Here is a 25,011-nt window from a genome sequence, read left to right as displayed (position 1 = left end):
TCTTCCCAAACAGGTCCTTACCTCTCAACGTCTTCAATTCCTTGCGCAACTCAAGAAACTGATCTTTCATTTCGTCCACTTTCTCATAGACATCCGGACCCTCAGACGGCTCGGAGTGATAAATGGTATCCTCTACGCGAGGCAAGGTGTGCACAACGGGAGGTGGCACGGACATGACCGGGCTAGATGCCGACATGGAAGCAAAGGTAGGCGCAAAGCCTTCGGTCACAAAGTTGGACGGCATTCCCCACGGGAATCCGGCAGGCATCGTTGGCGCGAAATGGGCGGCAGCAGTAGGCACGATAGAGGTAGCCACCTCTAAAATAACAGTCCTCGCAGGAGGAGTTACATGCGTTGGAGAAGATTGACTCTGAGCGGAAAGAACTGACTCCATCAGGGCAGTCAGGCGGGCGATCTCGTCCTTAAGCTCTCTGTCCTCTTGCTCTAGGTGCTCCATGATTCTCAGATGATTGGCTCAGGTATTGTACCGGTGAGTCAGCTTGACTAAAGCACAGAAGAAACACCAATCAGACATCTGGCGAAAACCTGCTGATGCAAATGATGCATGAGATGCAATGCTTGATTGTTTTTATTTTTCAAGGAACTTACTATATCATTCACAAATATATACATTTAAATAACAATTGCAACAATTTGATATGACCAAAATCTCTTTTTATTTATATAAATTGGAAGGATTACACTGAGTATAATTTCATAAATAAAAATACAAGAGAAAAGGAGACTAGTCATCCTAAGGATCCCTAACAACAATGTCAGAAGATCTGGCTGTAGGCGCGTACTTCCTTCAAATGCGACGGATCTCGGTCTCAAAAGAAGCCTTCATCTGAGTCTTCTCGAGGACAAGCTGATCAACAATCTTCTTCCAAGCAACAGAAGGCTGAGGCATGCTAGAAGATGAAACCTTTGGCTCTCTCTGTCTCTTCGTCACTCGGTCTTCAAGTAGCTCAATAAGTGCATCTTTGTCCTTAGACTCCAACTACAACTCTTCATGCTTCTTTCTAAAAGCACGAAAATGCTCTCCCCACATGTCTTAATCTTGCTTCATCTTGATGAGCGCGTCTTCCAACTCCTCTACATCTTGTTTAGGGAGAGTTAATGACTCAACCACAACCATATACATAGGTCTTTCACAAGGATAAGGTGAAGGAGAAGGGCGACCCAAAACGCAGCGGAATTTAAAATTTCTCCTTTAATGATCCTTACAAATGGGCATGATCAGTGATAGAATCGTTACCTCTTGTGGCGATTGTAACCTTTGATGCAGATCTATGGAGCGATCACGAATATTGAACAATGACAACGCCTCTACTCAGTCCACACGAATGGATTCCTTCAATCTTAGTGCTAGCTGCTATGAATGAAGGCTTTGAGTGAGAGAGAGAGAGAGAGAAACGAAATTGCAACTGCGCTCATGCTTCTCCACAAGGGTTCTATTTATAGAACCACTTATGTGGGCTGCAAGCTAAAAAGCCCACTCAAGTGTATATGGACCATATCTTATAATATGCCAAAATCACTTAAGCGCGTGGTACCTTACCATATTTCATATTCTACTTAAGTACACCGTACCTTACGGTGTTCTACAATTCACTTAAGGGCACCGTACATTATGATATTCCTTAGTTACTCTATCTCTCATCAATCCGCCCTTTGTGTGTGACCCTGTAGGTTTTCGCGACATTGGCAATTATATTAAATCACGTATTTAACATAATAAACAGTGAGCGGTATCTAGCAACACATCACTGCTACCCAAGACATGAAAATGTCATGTGATCTGACAAATCCTTCTGTGATAATAATTATGTGTATAATTACCCTTTTGCCCTTATGTTTATATTGAACACAAGGCATAGATCGTGTCATCCTTGTCCAGTTCAATATTGGGCCCATAGACATTTATCCTGTTACGCAGGATGGGCAAATTCCATCTAGGTCACTCATGTCCCTTAGCATGCTTCGTGGAGTACCATCAACTGTCTTTATAGTCATCCAGTTACGAACAATGTTTGATCAACAATAAGACACTCGACTCTACATCTAGGGTCCATAGTGGTTTCAGGTTGAAGGGTGGTATACACCATTATAACCATGAGAATAACTTATGACACTTTGCATAACATTCTATATAGTATTCTCATAGCGGGTCAATCCAGTATAAATATTACTCTTAATATTCATACCTATGTTTAAGACTTGATAACTCCTTATCCATGATCCATGAGATGTGATCATCAGTCTATATACATAATAGTCTTAATGATTTAATGTTATCCCACTTCACAATAAAGCTCGACTATGGATACTTTAAGAATATTATCCTTATGTTTAATGTGATCTCATGATTAAGTCACACTTGATACATTAAACGGACTATCTATTCTAGGGACTTTATTAGACAAGCATAATAAAGAAAAAGCCTTTTATTATTAATAAATAATTCGATACAAGTACCAAAAGTATTGGCCTCTAGGGCTTACACCAACAATCTCCCACTATCACTAGAGCCAATCATGAATACCCCTAATGCCCATAGATCTAGTATGACCATCATGCTTCTGCTGCGCAAGAGGCTTTGTCAGTGGGTCAGCAATATTGTCAAGTGTATGTACTCTGCATATTTTCACATCTCCTATATCTATTATCTCTTGAATGAGGTGATAACGCCTAAGTATGTGTTTGGATCGTTGGTGAGATCTAGGCTCCTTAGCTTGTGCGATAGCGCCATTGTTATCATAATAGAGACCAATGGGATCCACAATGCTAGGAACTATGCCAAGTTCACTAATGAACTTTTTGATCCAAACAGCCTCATTTGCTGCACTTGAGGCAGCAATATTCTCGGCCTCGGTTGTAGAATCAGCAACTGTATCTTGCTTTGAACTTTTCCAGCTTACATCGCCACCGTTTAAGCAAAACACATAACCAGATTGCGATCTAAAGTCATCCTTATCTGTCTGGAAGCTAGCATCGGTGTATCCAATTACAACCAACTCTTCCTGACCTCCATATATCAAGAATGAGTCCTTAGTCCTTCTCAAATACTTAAGGATATTCTTGACAGCTACCCAATGAGCATCACCAGGATCAGATTGGTACCTACTCGTTGCACTTAAAGCATACGAGACATCTGGTCGAGTACATAACATGGCATACATGATAGATCCTATTTCAGATGCATATGGAATCTTATTCATGCGATCCCTTTCTGCCTTAGTTGAAGGGGATTGTGTTTTTGATAGACACATGCCATGTTGCATAGGTATGAATCCTTTCTTGGAATCATGCATATTAAAGCGTCTCAACATTTTGTCTATGTACGTGCTCTGACTTAGGCCAAGCAGTGTTTATGATCTATCTCTATAGATTCTGATTCCTAATATATAGGCTGCTTCACCTAGGTCCTTCATAGAAAAGCATTTCCCCAACCAAGACTTTACTTGTTGCAGGGTAGGGACATCGTTTCCAATGAGTAATATGTCATCTACATATAATACCAGGAAATTGATCATGCTCCCACTAACCTTCTTGTAGACACAAGGCTCATCTTCGTTCTTGATGAATCCATATTGTTTTACCGTTTCATCAAAATGAAGATTCCAGCTTCTGGAAGCTTGCTTCAATCCATAGATTGATCTTTGTAACTTAGATATCTTTTGGGCTTCTTTTGGTATGTCAAATCCTTCAGGCTGTGTCATGTACACATCCTCAAGAAGATTCCCATTAAGGAAAGCAATTTTGACATCCATCTGCCATATTTCATAATCATGATATGCAGCGATAACAAGTAAAATCCGAACAGATTTAAGCATTGCAACTGGTGAAAAGGTTTCATCATAGTCAACCCCATGAATTTGTTTATATCCTTTTGCAACCAGTCTTGCCTTATAGGTATGTACCTTACCATCCATGTCAGTCTTCTTTTTGAAGACCCACTTGCATCCTATAGGGTTAACTCCTACAGGAGGCTCTACCAAGGTCCAAACTTGGTTTGTGTACATGGAATCCATTTCAGATTTCATGGCTTCTAGCCACTTCTCAGACTCGGGACCAGTTATGGCCTCTTGGTAGGTCATAGGCTCATCTTGATCCATGAGTAATACATCACCTTGATCAGTTATGAGATACCCATATCTCTCAGGTATGTGACGTATCCTGCTTGACCTACGCTGGTCTTGTTCTACTTGAGCAGGTTGCTCTTCCATAACTACCTGTGTTTCCTGCTCTAATTCCTCCATAGGTGTATCAATGTTTTGTGATTCTTGAATTTCTTCAAGCTCTACTTTCCTCCCACTGATTCCTTTGGAAATAAAATCTTTTTCTAGGAAAACTCCAGTTTGAGCGACAAACACTTTTCCCTCAGAAGGATTGTAGAAGTAATACCCTCTTGTTTCTTTAGGATACCCGACAAATAAGCATTTGTCAGATTTGGGCTCAAGCTTAGTTGAAATTTGTCGTTTCACATAAACTTCGCAACCCCAAATCTTCATGTAAGACATATGTGGTTTCTTACCACTCCATATCTCATATGGTGTCTTCTCAACCTTTTTGGATGGAACACGATTAAGTGTGTAAGCTGCTGTCAATAGTGCATGTCCCCAAAAGGAGTTTGGAAGATCGGCGTGACTCATCATGGATCGGACCATGCCTAACAGGGTTTGATTTCTTCTCTCAGATACACCATTCCATTGGGGTGTTCCAGGAGGAGTAAGTTGGGATAGGATCCCACACTCTTTCAGATGGTCATCAAACTCTAGGCTTAAATACTCACCACCTTGATCTGATTGAAGAGTTTTAATATTCTTACCTAGTTGGTTTTGTACTTCATTCTTGAATTCCTTGAACTTTTCAAAGGACTCTGATTTGTGTTTCATTAAATACACATAACCATATCTACTGAAATCATTAGTAAATGTGATGAAGTACTGAAAACCTCCTCTGGCTGGTATGTTCAGTGGCCCACATACATCAGTATGTATGAGGGAGAAAAGATCATTAGCTCTTTCACCTTTTCCTATGAATGGGGACTTTGTCATCTTTCCAATTAAACAAGATCTGCATGTCTCATATGATTCATAATCAAAAGAGTCCAACATTCCATCTTTATGGAGTTTGGAAATGCGTTTCTCATTTATGTGGCCTAATCGACAATGCCAAAGGTAAGTTGGATTTAACTCATTAGGTTTCATCCTTTTAGTATTAATGTTATAAATAGGCATTTCAAGATCAAGGACATATAGTCCATTGTTCATTTGTGCAGTAGCATATGTCGCAACCTGAAAAATACAGTGCGCAAAAAAACAACCGGCGAAAGAAAATGACAGAAGAGTCGCCACTGTGCGTTATTCATCCCAAAGGAGGGAAAGGAAACGCTCGAAGTAAACCTGAAAAAGGAAAGGACAAGACGGGGTCTCGCAACCAAATCTCGGGTTCGGGAGTCGATTATGCGAAGGGAAGGTATTAGCACCCCTACGCATCTGTAGTACTCTACGGGATCCACTTTTGTAGTTCTTGTCTAAAGGGTGTGAGTTTATCTTGTGTTGTTTACCAAAAAAAAGGGTTAAATGAAAATGACTCGCGCGGATGTCGCATCCACTGCATACGTATCTCATCTGAATATGAGAATCAGAGTCTTCGTAGCTCGGCTGACCTATGGGTTGGGGGGATGTGTGCTCGCTAAGACATCGCGTCTTATGCCTACGTATCTCATCTGGAATGAGAATCAGAGCAAGCCGTAGTTCGGCTAACTACGGGGTTATGGAGTGGGTTTTGGACGAACGACGTCAATACACAATCTACCGGATGCTCGACCTTTGGAGACTTACTCGCCTGTAGTAGAAGGAGTAAACGTGTTGCTTTGGGTTTTAGGGTTTGAGGGTTACTCATGCAAAATGGCAAAAAGACAGTCCTTGACGAAGGAACCGCGCTACCTGCAGGGATACGAACACATACAAAACAAACATGTATAAAGTAAATGTGTCAACAAGGGGCTCAGAAGTAAATAAACAAAAGAAAACAAATGCCTCCTATCGAGGTCTTCCAGCTAAGAAAGCGATAAAATGCGGAAAAGAGGTAAAAGTACCACACGGATAAAGATCCGAAGTAACAACAATTAAAGGAGTAAGAAACCCAGGGATCTCCCAAGCTAATGCCATCAAAGAAAGGTGAGTCAGTACAGGTAATCGGAATGAACCTCCAGGGGGTATCCCACAAATAAAGTGGGAAAACCACGCAAACCATCTCTGCAAGAGTCTGTGAGCCCTCACAAAACTCAACAAAAGGGTTAGTGAAACACGATAAGCATTTTTTTCATGGATAACAGTATGGTTTCAGAAACCTCAAACCCTGTGGCATACATTTCAGAAATCATGTGATTAAACATTCAAGGCATAGGTTTCACCCATTCATGCATAATTAAACCCGTGGGCAAAAACATAATGAAATTCATCCATCATACCTCATACATTCAGATGATCCAAATTAAGAGCATAAAATCATGGGGAATGAGGCAAACCTGATGGGAGAGACCGGTTGAAATCAAATGGCACGGCTGGGTTTGCAAGACAATGTTAGGGTTTGCGTGAGATGAAAGTGTGTGAGTCAGATTGAATTTTTCAGAGCTGCCTGGGGGTTGCTCTGAGTTCTCTGTCAGGTTTCTCTTCAGGTTTTGTCCAGGATTTTGTTCCAAGGAAACCTCAGAGTATTTTGCTTCCCTTCCTTTTTCTGTCTGATCTCCCTCTTTTATAACCTGATTTTCATGGCTTTGTGGGCTCAAATGAGAGAGGTCAAAGTCCAAATTTTTCTATTATATATATATATATATATATTTTATTATTTTATTTATTTTTTTTTTTGTAAAAAATTATTATTATTATTATTATTATTTTTTTTTTAAAAAAGTTTCTTGGATCTAATTCTGATTGAAATGCAATATGAAATGCTAAATGAATGCATGAATGAGGAGGGCAAATTTTGGGGTGTTACAGCATATAATATATCATTCAAATAAATTGAGCAACAATTGTTCTTTATTATAAATGAAAAACCAAACTTGTCCAAACAAGAAACGAAAATAATATTCCTGCTAATTGCAGGTACATAATAACAGTTCTCTAACTGAATTATTAAACCACTAGGTAAAGTCAATACATAAGTTCCTACGGCTAAAGCAGCAACCTTTGCTCCATTGCCAACTCGTAGGTCGACTTCACCTTTTGCCAAATCTCTACTCCTTTTTAGTCCCTACACATTGGTACAAATGTGAGAATCGCATCCAGTATCTAATACCCATGATGCAGAAGTAGATAAATTAATTTCAATAACAAAAATACCTGAAGTTGAAGTCTCTACTCCATTCTTCTTATCTTCCAGGTACTTTGGGCAGTTTCTCTTTCAGTGTCCGGTCTTACCGCAATGGAAGCAGGTGTCTTCTTTTGTTATGCCTCCACTAGGCTTCAAAGCAGCAACAATGGATTTGGGTTTGGCAACTTCCTTTCCTTTCCCTTTATCACCCTGCTTGGTGGGCCTTTTGTTCTGTCTCTTTCCATTTCTGATCATCAGAATGGACTTCCCTTTTGACTTCAGATTCTGCTCAGCAGTTCTTAACATGGCTAGCAGTTCAAGAAGAGATTTGTCCATATCATTCATATTGAAATTTAGGACAAATTGACTGAATCTATTTGGCAACGATTGCAAGATCAAATCAGTCGCAAGTTCCTTTCCGAGGGGAAAACCCAACCTCTCAAGGTTTTCCACATACCCAATCATCTTGAGCACATGAGGACCTACAGGGGCTCCCTCAGCTAACTTGCCTTGAAAAAGGGATTTTGAAACTTCAAACCTTTCATGCCTTACTTGCTCTTGATAGAGCATCTTCAGGTGTTCGATCATATCGAATGCTGCCATGTTCTCATGTTGCTTTTGCAACTCTGAGTTCATGGTAGTTAGCATGAGACAAGCAGTTTCATTGGCATCATCGACATGCTTCTTATAAGCATCTCTTTCTGCCTTAGGTGCAGAACTAGGAGGTTCCTCTTCAGAAACAGGTTTCTCCAAGACATACAGCTTTCTATCATGTTTGAGGACAATCCTCAGATTTCGATTCCAATCCAGAAAATTTGTCCCAAACAATTTTTCCTTGTCAAGGATTGATCGCAAAATGTTGTTAGAGGTGTTTGTTGTCATGGTAATCTACATGAAAATAATAAAAATATAAGTATCAATAACATATTTAATTAGGCCTTTAATTAAATATGCTCCCACTATTTTACTCAAAACAAATGACCCTCACCATTTGATTTGGAAAATCCCGTTGGAAGATTTTCTAGTGGGTCGAGATCCATATTTCACTTTGTTTTAAGTCCGCGTAGGCGGATTACACAAAACTAGGTTATTTAGGTAGGAACTCCTTCCAATTGTATCTAATACAACTCTCGAATATTTTAGTTGGGTGAATAACTCCTTATTCCAATCCATCACATGGATCATTTCCAACTCTTGCTTCTAAACATATATAATCTTATTATAATTTATTTAGTTAAGTTTGACCCATTGTTTTAACCATTGGATATTACAATTATCCCATCGCACCTTACTAATATAGAACATGCACCTCGCGTAGGCGAAACCTACATTATCCGATACTAGTCTTGATGAGTGCTAAAACTTGGAAAGCATAAACTTAATATTTAATTTGAGGGAATTTGCAATTATTCTGATATCACCGGCTTATTTATCATATAAATCGTCTCTCACATGCATCAACATATATTCACATGCATCAACATACATACATAATGAAATAGTTATGGCCCCTAGCGCAATTGTTCTCCCAAGCCAATGAGAGAACCTAAGCTAACCTAATAACGATCTAAGCTTCTCCAAGCAAGGTCTTCAAGGTTGTCCTCCTTTGATATTGAATTCTTCTCTTTCTTCATAACATTACATTACATAAAAGAAACTCGTTTTACATACGAGGGAGTGAGATGAGAAAAGAAGTTACATTATCAGATTAAAAGAGAGGCACGACATGCAGGTCGTATTTTAAAAAACCCAAAACAAAATAAAGGAAAACTAAGGCCATAACCGATCACCACAAGACAATAATAATAAACACATTATTATTATTAATTTTAATTCTTTTAATTAATTAAAACCAAATTAAATTTTGGCGACCGATCACACTACGCAGAGTCAGTCGGGGGTCCGCTGCCCGGTGGTTCCGCTGACCGATCAGCGGACGGGGGTCAAGGGGGCAACACCCCTGGCCGAAATTTTTAATGAACAATTCATTTGAAATCGATGTCGTTTTTCGCATCAACACTTGATACTTTAAAGCACAACTCTTGCGCAGTCACAACCCTAATCGTATAACTCTAACACAACCCTTGTGCCGTCATTAACCCTAATGCACCAATTTCAGACCGTCAAACACATCTTGATTGTTGATTCAGTATGATTGATCAATACGTCATTGCTTCACCATACTAATGTCGGATCAAGAAGCAAACGACCATTGATCGTTCAAAGGAAAACAACCATTAAGTGTTTGAATGAACGAAACAGAAACAATATATCATATATACCATATTTTGCATCAGGATTACTTATATCATATATATAACTTGATCAATCTCAATTGTATAAGCTATGGACGATCGATGTATCACTACTTCACCATACTAATGTCGGATTCCGAAGCATAGTTAACATCAATCATCCAAATCGTACACACATGATGCCAAATTTAATTACTCGTTTATTCTTTGATTCATTCTGTCTTTTAATCATATTAATACAGAAAATAAATAGCTATCAGATGCATGGTTTTGTAAGTGGCTCTGATACCACTGAAGGAGAAGGGCGATCCAAAACGCAGCGGAATTTAAAATTTCTCCTTTAATGATCCTTACGAATGTGCATGATCAGTGATAGAATCGTTACCTCTTGTGGCGATTGTAACCTTTGATGCAGGTCTATGGAGCGATCACGAACATTGAACAATGACAACGCCTCTACTCAGTCCACACGAATGGATTCCTTCAATCTTAGTGCTAGCTGCTATGAATGAAGGCTTTGAGTGAGAGAGAGAAACGAAATTGCAACTGCGCTCATGCTTCTACACAAGGGTTCTATTTATAGAACCACTTGTGTGGGCTGCAAGCTAAAAAGCCCACTCAAGTGTATATGGCCCATATCTTATAATATGCCAAAATCACTTAAGCGCGCGGTACCTTACCATATTTTGTATTCTACTTAAGTACACCGTACCTTACGATGTTCTACAATTCACTTAAGGGCACCGTACATTACGGTATTCCTTAGTTACTCTATCTCTCATCAATCCGTCCTTTGTGTGTGACCCTGTAGGTTTTCGCGACATTGGCAATTATATTAAATCACGTATTTAACACAATAAACAGTGAGCGGTATCTAACAACACATCACTGCTACCCAAGACACGAAAATGTCATGTGATCTAACAAATCCTTCTGTGATAATAATTATGTGTATAATTACCCTTTTGCCCTTATGTCTATATTGAACACAAGGCATAGACCGTGCCATCCTTGTCCAGTTCAATATTGGGCCCATAGACATTTATCCTGTTACGTAGGATGGGCAAATTCTATCTAGGTCACTCATGTCCCTTAGCATGCTTCGTGGAGTACCCATCAACTGTCTTTATGGTCATCCAGTTACGGACAATGTTTGATCAGCAATAAGGCACTCGACTCTACATCTAGGGTCCATAGTGGTTTCAGGTCGAAGGGTGGTATACACTATTATCACCATGAGAATAACTTATGACACTTTGCATAACATTCTATATAGTATTATCATAGCGGGTCAATCCAGTATAAATATTACTCTTAATATTCATACCTATGTTTAAGACTCGATAACTCTTTATCCATGATCCATGAGATGTGATCATCAGTCTATATACATACTAGTCTTAATGCTTTAATGTTATCCCACTTCACAATAAAGCTCGACTATGGATACTTTAAGAATAGTGTCCTTATGTTTAATGTGATCTCATGATTAAGTCACACTTGATACATTAAACGGACTATCTATTCTAGGGACTTTATTAGACAAACATAATAAAGAAAAAGCCTTTTATTATTAATAAATAATTCGATACAAGTACCAAAAGTATTGCCCTCTAGGGCTTACACCAACATAAGGCATCTTCAACTCCAAAGCTCTCTTATTCACCCAAAGAGTGTAAGCATCCAAAGCTACACGATTGCACGGACGAAGCTCGGATCTTCCTTTCCTATGCACATTATGCCAAGCATGCATATTCTTCTCCTTCAAATGTTGGGGATCTTTACCCTCTTGATGGAAAAGATCTTCTAACAACATGTTATTAGGCTTGTTTCTCAAGGGGAACCCAAGTTGACGACGAGCCAAAGCAGGGTTGTAGTTAATTCCTCCTTGTGTACCAATGAGAGACACATTAGAGAATTCACCACAACTATCAATAATCTCCAAACTGCTCAAAGACGGATCATACCAAACCATATCATCATTAGTGAGAGACATAAGTCTCTGAGACCACCTTAGACATTGTTTGTTCTCCAAAAAAAGCAGGTGTCTGAGGCAAGTGCGAAATAAACCACTTGTACAGAAGAGGAATGCAACAGAAAATCGTTCCCCTACCCTTAGAAATCCTTAGATGTAAATAGAAATACATATCACCCAACAAAGTAGGCACAAGATTCCCAATCAAGAAAAGTCTAATGGCGTTAACGTCAACAAAACCGTCAATGTTAGGGAACAAAGCTAATCCATAGATGAGCAACACAAAGATAGCTTCAAAAGCGTCCACACTACCGGCTTGAGCAAAAGCAGTAGCTTTCTTGATGAGGAAATCAGATGACAACCCAAATAACCCTCCTTTCTTCACCCAATGAGCCTCTATCTCAGACTTCTTCAAGTGAAGAGCTTCAACAATAAGATTAGATAAGGGAATCTCCTCCAATCCACTAAAAGGCACTCTACTAGAAACAAGTATCCCCAAAAGATGAGAATACTCCTCCAATGTAGGCACAAGCTAAAAATCTGGGAAAGTGAAACAACGGTAAAGAGGATCATAAAACTGCACTAGTACACTCAAAAGTCCTTCAACCACATCAGCAGACAAGATGGACAAAAGCTTCCCATGATGTTGTTTGAAGTCCAACGAATCTAATATGAATGATGCCAGCTTCCTTAACTCTTTCAAATCTGGACGTCTGAAACTGTACTTCTTAGTGTTCCCTCGTCTATAATCCATGGTCTGAAAATATTTGCAAATAATACCTCAGTTCCTTGAAATTTTCGTGTGATGAATGTTATGATGCGCATGAATGCATGAATGCAACAATCACAAATAAGGGATCACACACAAGGCAAGCAAACAAAGGTCAAGGGATGAATCAAGTCATTGTCAAGATCAATAATCCATTTTGGTGGATTATGGTTCACACCTTATCAACACCCAAGTTCCATTGATATTGACAAGACTTGATTGGATCAACCAAGAATCAAGGGTTTGTTGTAAGTCACGAGCATGGGGTCTGGGTAAGAACCATCCCAAAGGAGTGAACTAAGGATAAAAACCTGTAGATCATGTTCTAAGAAGTTCCCAGAGTCTCAATTCCATCTATCGAATATTACAGGTTAAGATGACTGACTTATCGACCCATAATATTCTCAAGAGAAACTCGTCTGAGTGTAGTATCGCGTAACAACTGTTATCAAGTCTACACTTGAACAGTCTTCGCACTACGTCCTAAAATAGGCCAAGAGGGGGTAAATTTTCTACGATCCTCAGCTTCTCAGACCCAAATTAGAGATAGTAATGCCTAACCATAAGTACTTGTGTGACATTTCCAAATCCAAAAGAGTCTCCACTGAGCAGATGAATCTCAAGTCAACTTGTTAAGGACTACTCCACACAAGTCGAACATGACTATACCATCCTCTTATCTTAACTGCACTCAAGTTCGGGTTAGAACTTATCTTACCACTCAGAGATCATCAAGCACAACAAACAAATTATATCACACATACATATATACAAACATCACATATATACAAATATATACACACAAAAAGTGGGATAAACCCACTGGAGACTACTCCCCAGCAAAGTCGCCACTTAATTTCTGTAGCGGTAAATTCATGATCATCAAGCTATGGATAAGCTAGAGACCAAATAACAAGAGTCGCCACCGCGCTTTTATTGTTTCCAAGGGAAAAGGGAAAAAGTACGAACAAAACCCAAAAGTAAGAAGTTTTCAAATCAAAACTAATAAAATGTCAGAGATTACAGGTAAGGGGGTTGGTTACATAGTGGGAAGGTGTTAGCACCCAAAGTGTCCTAGGTACTCCTAGGGAGCCCTTTTTGTGTGCATATGTAGGCACAAGCTGAAAAGGCACTCTACTAGAAACAAGTATCCCCAAGAGATGAGAATACTCCTCCAATGTAGGCACAAGCTGAAAATCTGGGAAAGTGAAACAACGGTAGAGAGGATCATAGAACTGCACTAGTACACTCAAAAGTCCTTCAACCACATCAGCAGACAAGATGGACAAAAGCTTCCCATGATGTTGTTTGAAGTCCAACGAATCTAATATGAAAGATGCTAGCTTCCTTAACTCTTTCAAATCTGGACGTCTGAAACTGTACTTCTTAGTGTTCCTTCGTCTATAATCCATGGTCTGAAAATATTTGCAAATAATACCTCAGTTCCTTGAAATTTTCGTGTGATGAATGTTATGATGCGCATGAATGCATGAATGCAACAATCACAAATAAGGGATCACACACAAGGCAAACAAAGGTCAAGGGATGAATCAAGTCATTGTCAAGATCAATCATCCATTTTGGTGGATTATGGTTTACACCTTATCGACACCCAAGTTCCATTGATATTGACAAGACTTGATTGGATCAACCAAGAATCAAGGGGTTGTTGTAAGTCACGAGCATGGAGTCGGGGTAAGAACCATCCCAAAGGAGTGAACTAAGGATAAAAACCTGTAGATCATGTTCTAAAAAGTTCCCAGAGTCTTAATTCCATCTATCAGATATTACAGGTTAAGATGACTGACTCATCGACCCATAATATTCTTAAGAGAAACTCGTCTGTGTGTAGTATCGCGTAACAACTGTTATCAAATTTACACTTGAACAGTCTTCGCACTACGTCCGAAAAGAGGACAAGAGGGGTTAAATGTTCTACGGTCCTCAGCTTCTCAGACCCAAATTAGAGATAGTAATGCCTAACCACAAATACTTGTGTGACATTTCCAAATCCAAAAGAGTCTCCACTGAGCAGATGAATCTCAAGTCAACTTGTTAAGGACTACTCCACACAAGTCGAACATGACTATACCATCCTCCTATCTTAACTGCACTCAAGTTCGGGTTAGAACTTATCTTACCACTCAGAGATCATCAAGCACAACAAACAGATTATATCACACATACATATATACAAACATCACATATATACAAATATATACACACAAAAAGTGGGATAAACCCACTGGAGACTACTCCCCAGCAGAGTCGCCACTTAATTTTTGTAGCGGTAAATTCATGATCATCAAGCTATGGATAAGCCAGAGACCAAATAATAAGAGTCGCCACCGCGCTTTTATTGTTTCCAAGGGAAAAGGGAAAAAGTACGAATAAAACCCAAAAGTAAGAAGTTTTCAAATCAAAACTTATAAAATGTCAGAGATTACATGCAAGGGGGTTGGTTATACAGTGGGAAGGTGTTAGCACCCAAAGTGTCCTAGGTACTCCTAGGGAGCCCTTTTTGTGTGCATATGTATTTGGTACAAAGTGATGTTTACAAACAAATAGAATGGGGGGATGAGAAAAGAATTCATTAATTATATTTTTGTGTTTGGCCAGACATTCGGTCCTGTGCCTACGTACCAACATAAAAATGAGGGATCAAAACCCCGTAGTTCGTGATACAAATTTAAAAGTGGATGCATTGCTTTTAACAAAAAATTAAGTTTGAAAGGCACAAAGGCCTAAAAATGGTTTGAATGAGTTAGTTCTTTTTTTTTTTTTTTGCTTTTTTGAAAGTTTAAGTCAAGTATAGTTAAGTCTATTTACAAGTTTGATTTAAGAAAATAAGTTTGAAAATGGAATGGCACAAGGCCAAAGTTTCTATCTTTTTGCAAAAATGGTCAAAGTTTAGAACAAAATAAGTTCAATCAAAGAAGGTTTTGAAAAAGGAGGGAGATATTTTGAAATTAAAGAAATGGTGAGAAGATGAAGAGACTAATCCTATGTACAAAATTAAAAGTTAAGAGTTGAAAAGATCTGACCAAATGGGTAGCAATCCAATAGACAAGAATGTCAATAGAAACCCATAATTCCCTTGGACTTTTTAGAATCAAGCAACACACAAATGCACAATTATATTATCTTGAAGAGCAAGGCATCAAATAAAGATGGCCACATCCAAGCTTATCCATTCCATGATCTTCTTCAAGGTAACCCATGTAACAGGTGAATTTCACAAGTCACAGGTTCAAAATAACAGGTTCACAATGATCATGTTGCAGATGAACTCAGAGAGATCTTGAATGATGTATCAGATGAAGTTTCAAATTGCAAGCACTTGGTTTCTCAATAAGTTGGCATTGACCAAGTCCTTTAGCATAGGAATGTTCCCTAAATTCTAAGTCCATTTGTCCAAGATCAAGCCAACAGTCCACACAAAAGTTTTTTAGGGTTTTTATTGTTATTATGTACATTAATGGTCAAAGACCACACAAACAAGCAAAATATACACAAACAAAGTATATCACACAATACGGTCCAAGTGGACAAAGTGAAAATTGCATTATCATAAACAATTAGAATGATATTAACAATGGCAAATGTATAAAAGCTAGAATTAAATGACATTAAAGTAAATGACTTAAAATTAAAAGTTAGTAGTTAATAGGTTAGAAGTTAGTATTGTTTTTGCTTTTGCTTTTGCTTTTCATTCTTAGACATTCTTTGGAGAACACTCAACCCATTTATCACAAGCATGGATCCTTGAACCAAGACATCTTCCAAAGGAAGGAAAAAAGGCCAAGTTTCCACACAATACCATGAAAGAGGGGAGACTTACAATCTCACTAACTAGAATGCTATGCCTTTTATGTCACAAATTTAGCACTATGTTAAGCAATCGTAATTGGACTTATGTAGAAGTCACAACTATTTGAGGCCAGACAATAGAATTTTGGTGTTAATGCATGTTAGAGACATAATATAATGGACTATGCTCATGAAACATACCACACACAAAAAGAAATATGCAAAAGAAGTGGCCTAATCTCATCCATACTCATGTTAATTTTTCAATCAACTAGCTTTAGGACTTTGAGATATCATAGGCCAAATGAGATGGGTGCATAAAGAAGGGGAATGTGATGAAGAGGGAGGGGAATAAATGAAAACTCAAATTGATCAAAGGAGGACTTTTACCAAATTAATATCATTCATTCATTTTGGGAGATGGAATGTACATTCCATCAATCCTCTAAATCCAATGATATTAATTTGACAAAGTCCAATCAATCTTGACCAAGGCCCAACCAACAAGAGTCAAACACCAATAAGTCATCACAATTGGTCAACAAAATTATTTGGCATTTATTCCAATTAAAAAAAATACTAAAATAATGCATTTAAATTAAATATGGTTTGTCAAATTCCTAAAACCTCATCAAAACACCAAATAAATGGCCATGAAATTTATCATAGGTCAAACAAGGTCAAAGGACCTTGGAGAAAAATTTTCAGAATTTTAAAAGACTTAAAAGTATTTTTAAACAATTAAAAACAAATGAAAAATCAATTAAATCATGAAAAATATTAATAATGATCCAAAAAATAATTTTAATTCAGAATAGGAAGAGGAAAATATATGAAATTTTTTGGTGAAACTCTCATATTTTTTGGATCAATATTAAAATTAATATGAATTAATGAAAATCAAAGGAATAAACATTAAAATCAGAAAATAAAAAAAAACGTGGACCACTTGATCTGCCTCATTAATTGAGTTGACAGATCAAGTGGTGAGAAACATGCGTTTCATGGTACACGCTAGTCAGCGCGCCACACGCTTGGTCATTACAAGCAACGTCCCTGATTAAAACATTTTGAATCAATCTGATGGCTCAGGACCGTGCCACATCATTGCCGGAGCAAAGCGCCAGTTGTCTTCTCAGGCGACCTTGGCCGGATTGGTCCATTCATCGCCACATCATAAATGAAAAAGGAGGACATGATCTGAAAGGAAAAATGGTGTAGATCACGAATATCACCTCAATTTTAACTAACTCCTCACATATAGAAAGATATGAGGAGTTGAATTTTGAGGTATGTCAACTGAGTTGCTTCGATTTGACCTCTAAGCAACTCAATCTTCTTGCCTACATTGGCAGGACTTCAGACAACCAAAGAATCAAGAGAATTGAGCAAGATTGAGAGAGAATCGAAGAGATGAAATTTTCTGGAAAATACCTTCAATGTAGGTTCAGATTCAACTGTTCTTGCCTTGGCTCGTGCTTGATCTCACTCAGAATGCTTACAGAAGTAGAATTAAATGCACAAAAGGTCTTGGATCCCTGGAGTTTTGAATCTCAAAACAGTGAGATTCAAACTCAATTTCAAGATGAAATTCTCAGGTTTATCCTCTCAAATGGAAGGGTTAGGGGTTTAGGATCAAAGCTAGCGCGAATGTGTGTTCAATTCTGATGCTAGAGGTCTCTATTTATAGCTGCAACTCATGATATTTGCACCTTCCAAATCACTTTCCAAAATTGGCAATTGATGATGCATGGGTGCATGGGCGTGTACAGGCCCATGAGATCATTGCTTTAGGTCTACAAATGAGTGTGAGAGAGTCTGAAATCAACTTGGATTGCAAGGCAAGTGTATATGGAAACTTGAAGTTTGATCTTTGCCAAATGATGATGCAATGTTCAAGCTATGCGCAACCTATTCAATTCTTGTCCAAAATGGATGAACTTGTACTTTTTGGAAAGGTTAGATCAAAAGGAACAACTTTCATGTTCAAAACTTTTCCATTTGAAGCTTGTATCATGATAAATTTTGAGGTGGAAGTTTGGAAATTTCAACATGTTGAAATTTTTTCTAAGTGTCAAGTCATATATCTCAATATTCCACCTTGCTTAACTTTTTATGTGAGCTTCAAATGAGAAAAGTGTCTTCATCAAAGTTGTAGATATTTAAAATAAATTGAAAATGGCCACCAATTTCATGTCATTTGGATTTGAAATGATAGAGTTATGAATTTTTGAAGTTTGGAAAAATCACTTGTTCAATGGTATAGGTCAAAAGTGACCTATAATGTAGCCTCATATCACATGCTTATAAATGTTGAATTAGCTCTCACTCCAAACATCAAAGTTGAAGTATACATCTTGAATTTGATTGTGCAACTTGGAAATCTTTCATCTCATAAAAATTGAGCAAGTTATGGCCTTGGGAAGTTGACTTTCAAATTAGGGTTTAGACAACATGGCCTATAATGTTTCAATATAGAAAATGATTTTCCAAGCAAAACTAGATCTAGGTCTCAACATGAAAGTTGCTTTTAATGTCATTTATAGTAAGTTGTATCTTGGAATCATTTTCATATGGTGAAAATTGTAGGAGATAGGGTCTAGGGAGACCCAGTTTTGATCAGATGAATTCATCTGGCCAACCACCATCAACCAACTTGCTAACCTTCAATTCTCTTGACTTTCTAGGCTCATGGTAGATCATATATGCATAAGATGATGAATTTTGAAGTTTCCCTTGAGAAATTTGATCAATTGATGAGATAGCTTGTTGGGGAAGATACTCAAGATACCCAGTCAAACAAGGGTTTCCAAGGCAAATCACCCTCAAACTCTTGAAGAAAACTTGACCAATATAACATGTAGAGATAATTGGGACTCATATATGATGCTCATAACCATTATTGTATCAATTCATGGTTGTGCTCTTTGTCATGAGGGTCTCAAACCCTAGATATGAACTTGATAGATCAATGGAGATCATGCCCTACCTACAAAAGAGTTAGGCAAATGCAAAGACATATTTTTGGTATTTGGTTAGTAAAATGATAAAATACAAGTATGATACAATCACAAAGTGCTTGGTGATCTCTCCCAAAACAAACCCAATGAAGGAGGGGTAAGGAGGATGCCAAGGTATGATCCCAATGCTAATGCTTATGATGAAATTGCATGAGGGATCTTAGGGTCAAAATTGGGTTTTTACAGTTTATACTCAAAATAATTCATCGGATATCAGAATTTCTCAACCGTTGTTAGGGAGTTCCAAGATATTCCCCCAAGAAGAGTCATGTATTCCAACCGTTACTAGGGATCATAACTGAATTGTTTTACTCCCTTTTAAGTCTCCCCAGAAGAGTCAGATATTCTAGCCATGGCTAAAGAATCATCATTATAATCCTTCTATCCTCTGCAAGTCAGATATCCCATCCGTTGCTGAGGATCATCATTCTCATTTATCTCTAACCAGAGTCGGATATTCTAGCCATTGCTATGAATCTTTGTTGAATTTATTTCCCCAAGCAAGGGTCATCTTTGAATTTCTTTCCCCAACATAGGTCAGGTATTCCGATCTTTGAAAGGAGTTTTTACTGATATGCTCTTTTCCCCCAACCGAAGTCAGGTATTTCTAGTCGTCGCTAGGAATCATCGTTGAACTTTCATTTCTCCTCAGCAAAATCAGGTATTATAGTCATTATTAAGAATCACCATCGAACTGTTCGATCTCCCCAAGAGGGTCAGGAATTTCTAGCGTTGTTAGAAAGATTCACTGAACTTCTATATTTCCTCAACCGAGTCAGGTATTCTAGCCGTCACTAAGAATCATCATTGTGCCTTCTTGAGAAATTTTGTCTCCAATAGAGTTAGATATTTCTAGCCGTTGCTAGGAATCGCCACAAAACTATTTTTTGGGATTTACATCCCCAGTCAAGTCAGGTATTCCATCCTTTTGCTAGGAATCGTTGCTAAACGACTTCTTTCCCCCACCGAGTCGGGTATTCTAGCTGTCGCTAAAAATCATCACATTATCTTATCTTTTCTCTCCAGCTAAGTCAGATTTTCCATCCGTTGCTAGGAATCGTCATTTGAACTCATTTATCATCCCCATTGAGTCAGGTATTCTAGCCGTTTCTAAGAATCATCACTGAATTTGGTTGGTTGATCCCCAATAGATGTCAGGTATTCCAGCCATCGCTAAGAATCGTCACTGAATCTACATTTCCCTATCAAAGTTTGTGTTCCAGCCGTTGCTATGAATCACTTTTTTCTCTCTCTCTCTCTCTCTCTCTCCAGCCGTTGCTAGGGGCAGTCACCCCTTTTGTTTTACCAATTTTCTTATTCCCTAGTATAGTTTATCCCCTCCATCTTCTTTGGAGTTGTTGACATCAAACTTTCCCTTTAAGAAGATACTTATGCATGATCATCATAATCATACATAATCCTCATCAAACCATAACGCTCTCATTCCCACAAGGGAAAATTTCCATTTACTCATATTAATATTTAATCCTTTCCTACCATGAACGCATTGGAAGCTGTTGCTATCCATACCTTCAGGTCCGAGAAGATTAAATAGGGGCAACTATCATACCCTCAAATTTACCCTACCTCCACATCACCATATTAGACCCTAGTCTATAAGCATACATCCCATACACGTCATCTCATATGCTTAATGATCTTCAAAAATCCACAAGCTCAAAGCATGAGGTTCATCTGCAAAGCCTCAAGACCCTATGATCATGTTAAGGTGTGCCCAAGACATCTTAACCCTAATCTTCATCCCCAAGCATCCAAAAAATCTTGGAGTATCATTAAAGACATCTCACTCACTCTCCAAACCCATTTTGGATGGTGAGTCCCCTTTGAAGATGTCTTAAGATTCATCTGATCACCAAGGACCCTAACCCTAGCTCTTGACCCTCATTTGGCTTGTACATGTCTTGATTCCCCATGGATCTTGACCATGTCATTGAGGATCCCTAAAATCCAAAGTTTGTTCATACCTCACACCTTTGAAACATCTAAATATGACCCTTGCATCTCAAACCTTAACTCATCTGGCATTGGTTCTTGACAAAACTTATGGCTTAAGAAACCCTAATTTGGGGATCCATTGATCACTGACCTTACTTAATTTTGATCATCCAATCACCCTAACATTAATTCAACATCATTTCTTTGAATCCATTGATCACTGACAAAACTTATGGCTTAAGAAACCCTAATTTGGGGATCCATTGATCACTGACAAAACTTTTTTTATGACTTATTACCTCTGTTTTGCTGAAACCCGAGGGGTAAAGTATTTAGATGATATTTCTTTGAATCCCAATAACTACATTTTATCACCTTTTAATTTTTAATGTTTTTTTACTACCTCAATTTTTTTTGAAAACAGAGTGGGTAAAGTAGCGCATTTTTTTATTTTATTTATTTATGACCAATTTGATGAAAAAATTAAGTAACAAATCTTTTCTGTCCATTTATAAAGTAACAATGGTTAAGACATTCCCAAATCATTAATCCATATGAAACGTTAATGATCTGCGTGAAACTCTCACTAGCCAATCAAAATATGAATGCCACAATTATCCATCTTGGATGTAAAATGCTGAAATTTAAACTTAACATATTGAAAGCAATGATAACGAAAGTAAGATCAGGAAAATATTTCATGGCTAGTTTCTTTACGTAATATTTTCTCTAGTAATTCTTGTTAAAAATATTTAATGTTAGTTAGAATAACATGAAAATAACTTATTAATGTTAATTGTAGTTGTATCATGTAAAATGTTTAATATTATCGTTGTTATTATCGTTGAAATTTAGTATTTAACGATTATGTTGATTTTTTGTTGTTGTTATTGATGAAGAAGATTTAGAATTTGTCAACAAATTTGATGCTTTGCATATTAAAACACAAAAAAAAATGGGTAAGAATAAGATTTTGTAAACATGACTTTACCCCTCGGTTATTGTTAAAAACCGAGGTAAAAAGTATTGTAGTTTTTACCATATTTTTTATAAAATAAATAATTCAGACAAAAATTGTACCTAACATAAATTGCATGTACTACAAAAGTTGTGCTAAACAAATCTAGCAAAATGACAATGCATAATTTCTTTAAGTTTAATGCTTAAGCGTTAACTCAAATACATAACTTTAAATATTAACTCAAATGCGTACACACAATAGACACAAAATGTCTAACATTACTTAATATTATAAGTTTAACACTTAGAAGTATAAATCTACCAAAATGACAAAATACACAGTTTCTTTAAGTTTAATGCTTAAGCACAAGCCTAAACAACAACATCCAACTTATTTAAGTTTGTCAAACTCATCATCATCTTCGTCATCCTCTTCATCATCTATGTTATCCTCTTGAAGCTCATCACCCATTTCATCCTCTTGAAGTTCTTCACCTACTTCATCCTCATCACTTGAATCGTCCTCATGAAATTGGTCACTTACACCGTCGTCCTCATCAACATCTTTATTGATATCTTGCTGCATAAGAAAATGAAAACAAATCAACTAAGACAATTCTTACAAAAATCTAAGTCAATACCTTCTTTTAATAACAAATATATCATTAACAAGATGAAAATCTACAACTAAGTCATCCGATCCAAACAATAAATGGAAGTCAACCAATCCCAACAATTAAAATTATAAATGAATGTGACTTTACAATGTTAAATGAATTGTTACGTTGGAATCTATACATGATTCATTCCTTACGTTGGATTGTGTACATGGTTCATTCCCCACAACTAACAATATTGTGCCACGACTCGTTCACCTCACCAACATAAAACAAAATCCAACACAATAATACTCCCATTCAAGAATAGTAGCCCATTTCTAGCATGCATCATTGGCAGCATAATTGGTAGTAGCAAAAGATTGAGTGCACCATAAGATATATATATATATATATATATAATATATATATATATATATATATATATATATATATATATATATATATATATATATATATTGTAATCAAAATGATGAGGGGATTCACGACAAACTGTAATTTATATATCCCATGTATAACATGAGACATTACTGCTAATATATTATTAACAGGATAAAACCCAATAACTAAAACAATAGCAAAGACAATAGAAATAATTTTCAACAACAAACCTCGTGATCGTGTAAATGAGCCAATTACAATAGTATAACATAAAACAATAATATTGATTTATGCAATTACCTTTAGAAGACCTAGAGCATGAGTTAATATAGAGGAATGCATTTGCGGGACACTCTCCTTTGGATCACTATTAACATCTCTATGGGATAATCCTAACAAATATTCTATTGATTCCATATTAATCTGAGGATTGCAATGTTGCATTAATGTCTTAAAAGCATTTTGCAATCTATCAATCTTATCTTCAAAATCGTGTCTCAATGTAGAAACTTCTTCATTGTGTATTTTTTTCAAAGCATTGATCTCTAACTTTTGCTTTATGGAAGTTTTAGTTATGTTTCTCCATAACAACGTACCCTACCAGGACGCTCATTTCCAAAAACAGCTTCAAACGCCTCTGTATCATTTCCCTCATTTTCAATTGTTTTTTTGAAGTTGGGACTAACAAAAGTTACAATTAAATGTTAAATACTATTATAAATAATGTTTTCCAAATATATTAAGTAAACATAATTTACTGTAACATTAAATTTTGACATACAATTATTTTTTCAGTTTATGCATCCATCTCTTTTCCTTTATTTCCTTTTTGAGTTTCAACAAAAATTTTAAATTGAGTGTGCTCTCTCTCTTCTTTTGCACGTTGCACAATCAGAATAAGTCCAAAACAAAATAAATGTCAATTGCAAAAAAAAAAGACATTAAATAAAATGCCTAATAAGATCCCATGAACTAAAATGCATATCGAAGGAAAATGACTAATTTTCACGAATCAAATAGAAGTTTTTGGGACCCATTCGATGCACCCACTTTAGTTGAGCTCTATTTCTAGTGTTCTTTTCACCGATTGCCTACATTTAAAGTTGAAGGAATTATTACATTATAAATCTTAATTGAATATATCAAAGATAAAATTGTGCATAATTTATAAATAATTATTCTTTTATGAATCTTACTTGTATAAGTTCCTTATTCCAATATTTGCAAAGGTTCCTAAAATGAGCTTTTGGAACCCTTGGAAGACTATGTTTGAGTCTCTCAGTCATGTTGGAATACTTTAAAAAATGATTCTTCTTGATTTTATGCTTATATCTTCTCCATGAATCTCTAACAGTAGTCAAAACCCAATTTCTTGCTTCAATCGGTAAGATAAACTTTTGCTACAAATACATATAAGATAAAACAAGATTAAGTAATCAATTTTTTACAAAAGTAATTAGACGTTCAAAGTCATACATACAAACACATACCTTAATATATCTCCAAAACGTTTTTTTCTTTGTTGGCATTCTTGTCCAATTTGTGAAAATCAAAGGACAAAATGTTGAGTTCCTAGCCAATGTTCCCAAGAAGAGGCTCAAGTCAGATACTACTTTACTAGTTGGTCCAATAGGTCGACCATCCTCATTAATGGTCACTTGTTCTCGCTCTTCCAAAGTTCTTCCATGAATCTTTTTGCACCATGTTTTCCCACAAGTTCTTTCTTTGATGTTCCTATTTTTAATATAAAGTAATCAACATAATAAAACAATGCGACACGTGTTACCATCATATATACATAATACATGAAATATTATCAAAAAATATGAAATTGAATACCTTTATATTCTTCTCTATTTATGTTTGTCTCTTCATTGATATTTTCCTTAACTTGTACAATACCTTCCATAACTTCTGGTTGTCTTAAATCTTCCCTTCTACT

Source organism: Lathyrus oleraceus, chromosome 2 (genome assembly GCF_024323335.1).
Source record: "Lathyrus oleraceus cultivar Zhongwan6 chromosome 2, CAAS_Psat_ZW6_1.0, whole genome shotgun sequence".
NCBI classification, from domain to species: domain Eukaryota; kingdom Viridiplantae; phylum Streptophyta; class Magnoliopsida; order Fabales; family Fabaceae; genus Lathyrus; species Lathyrus oleraceus.
This window is presented reverse-complemented; position numbering follows the sequence as displayed.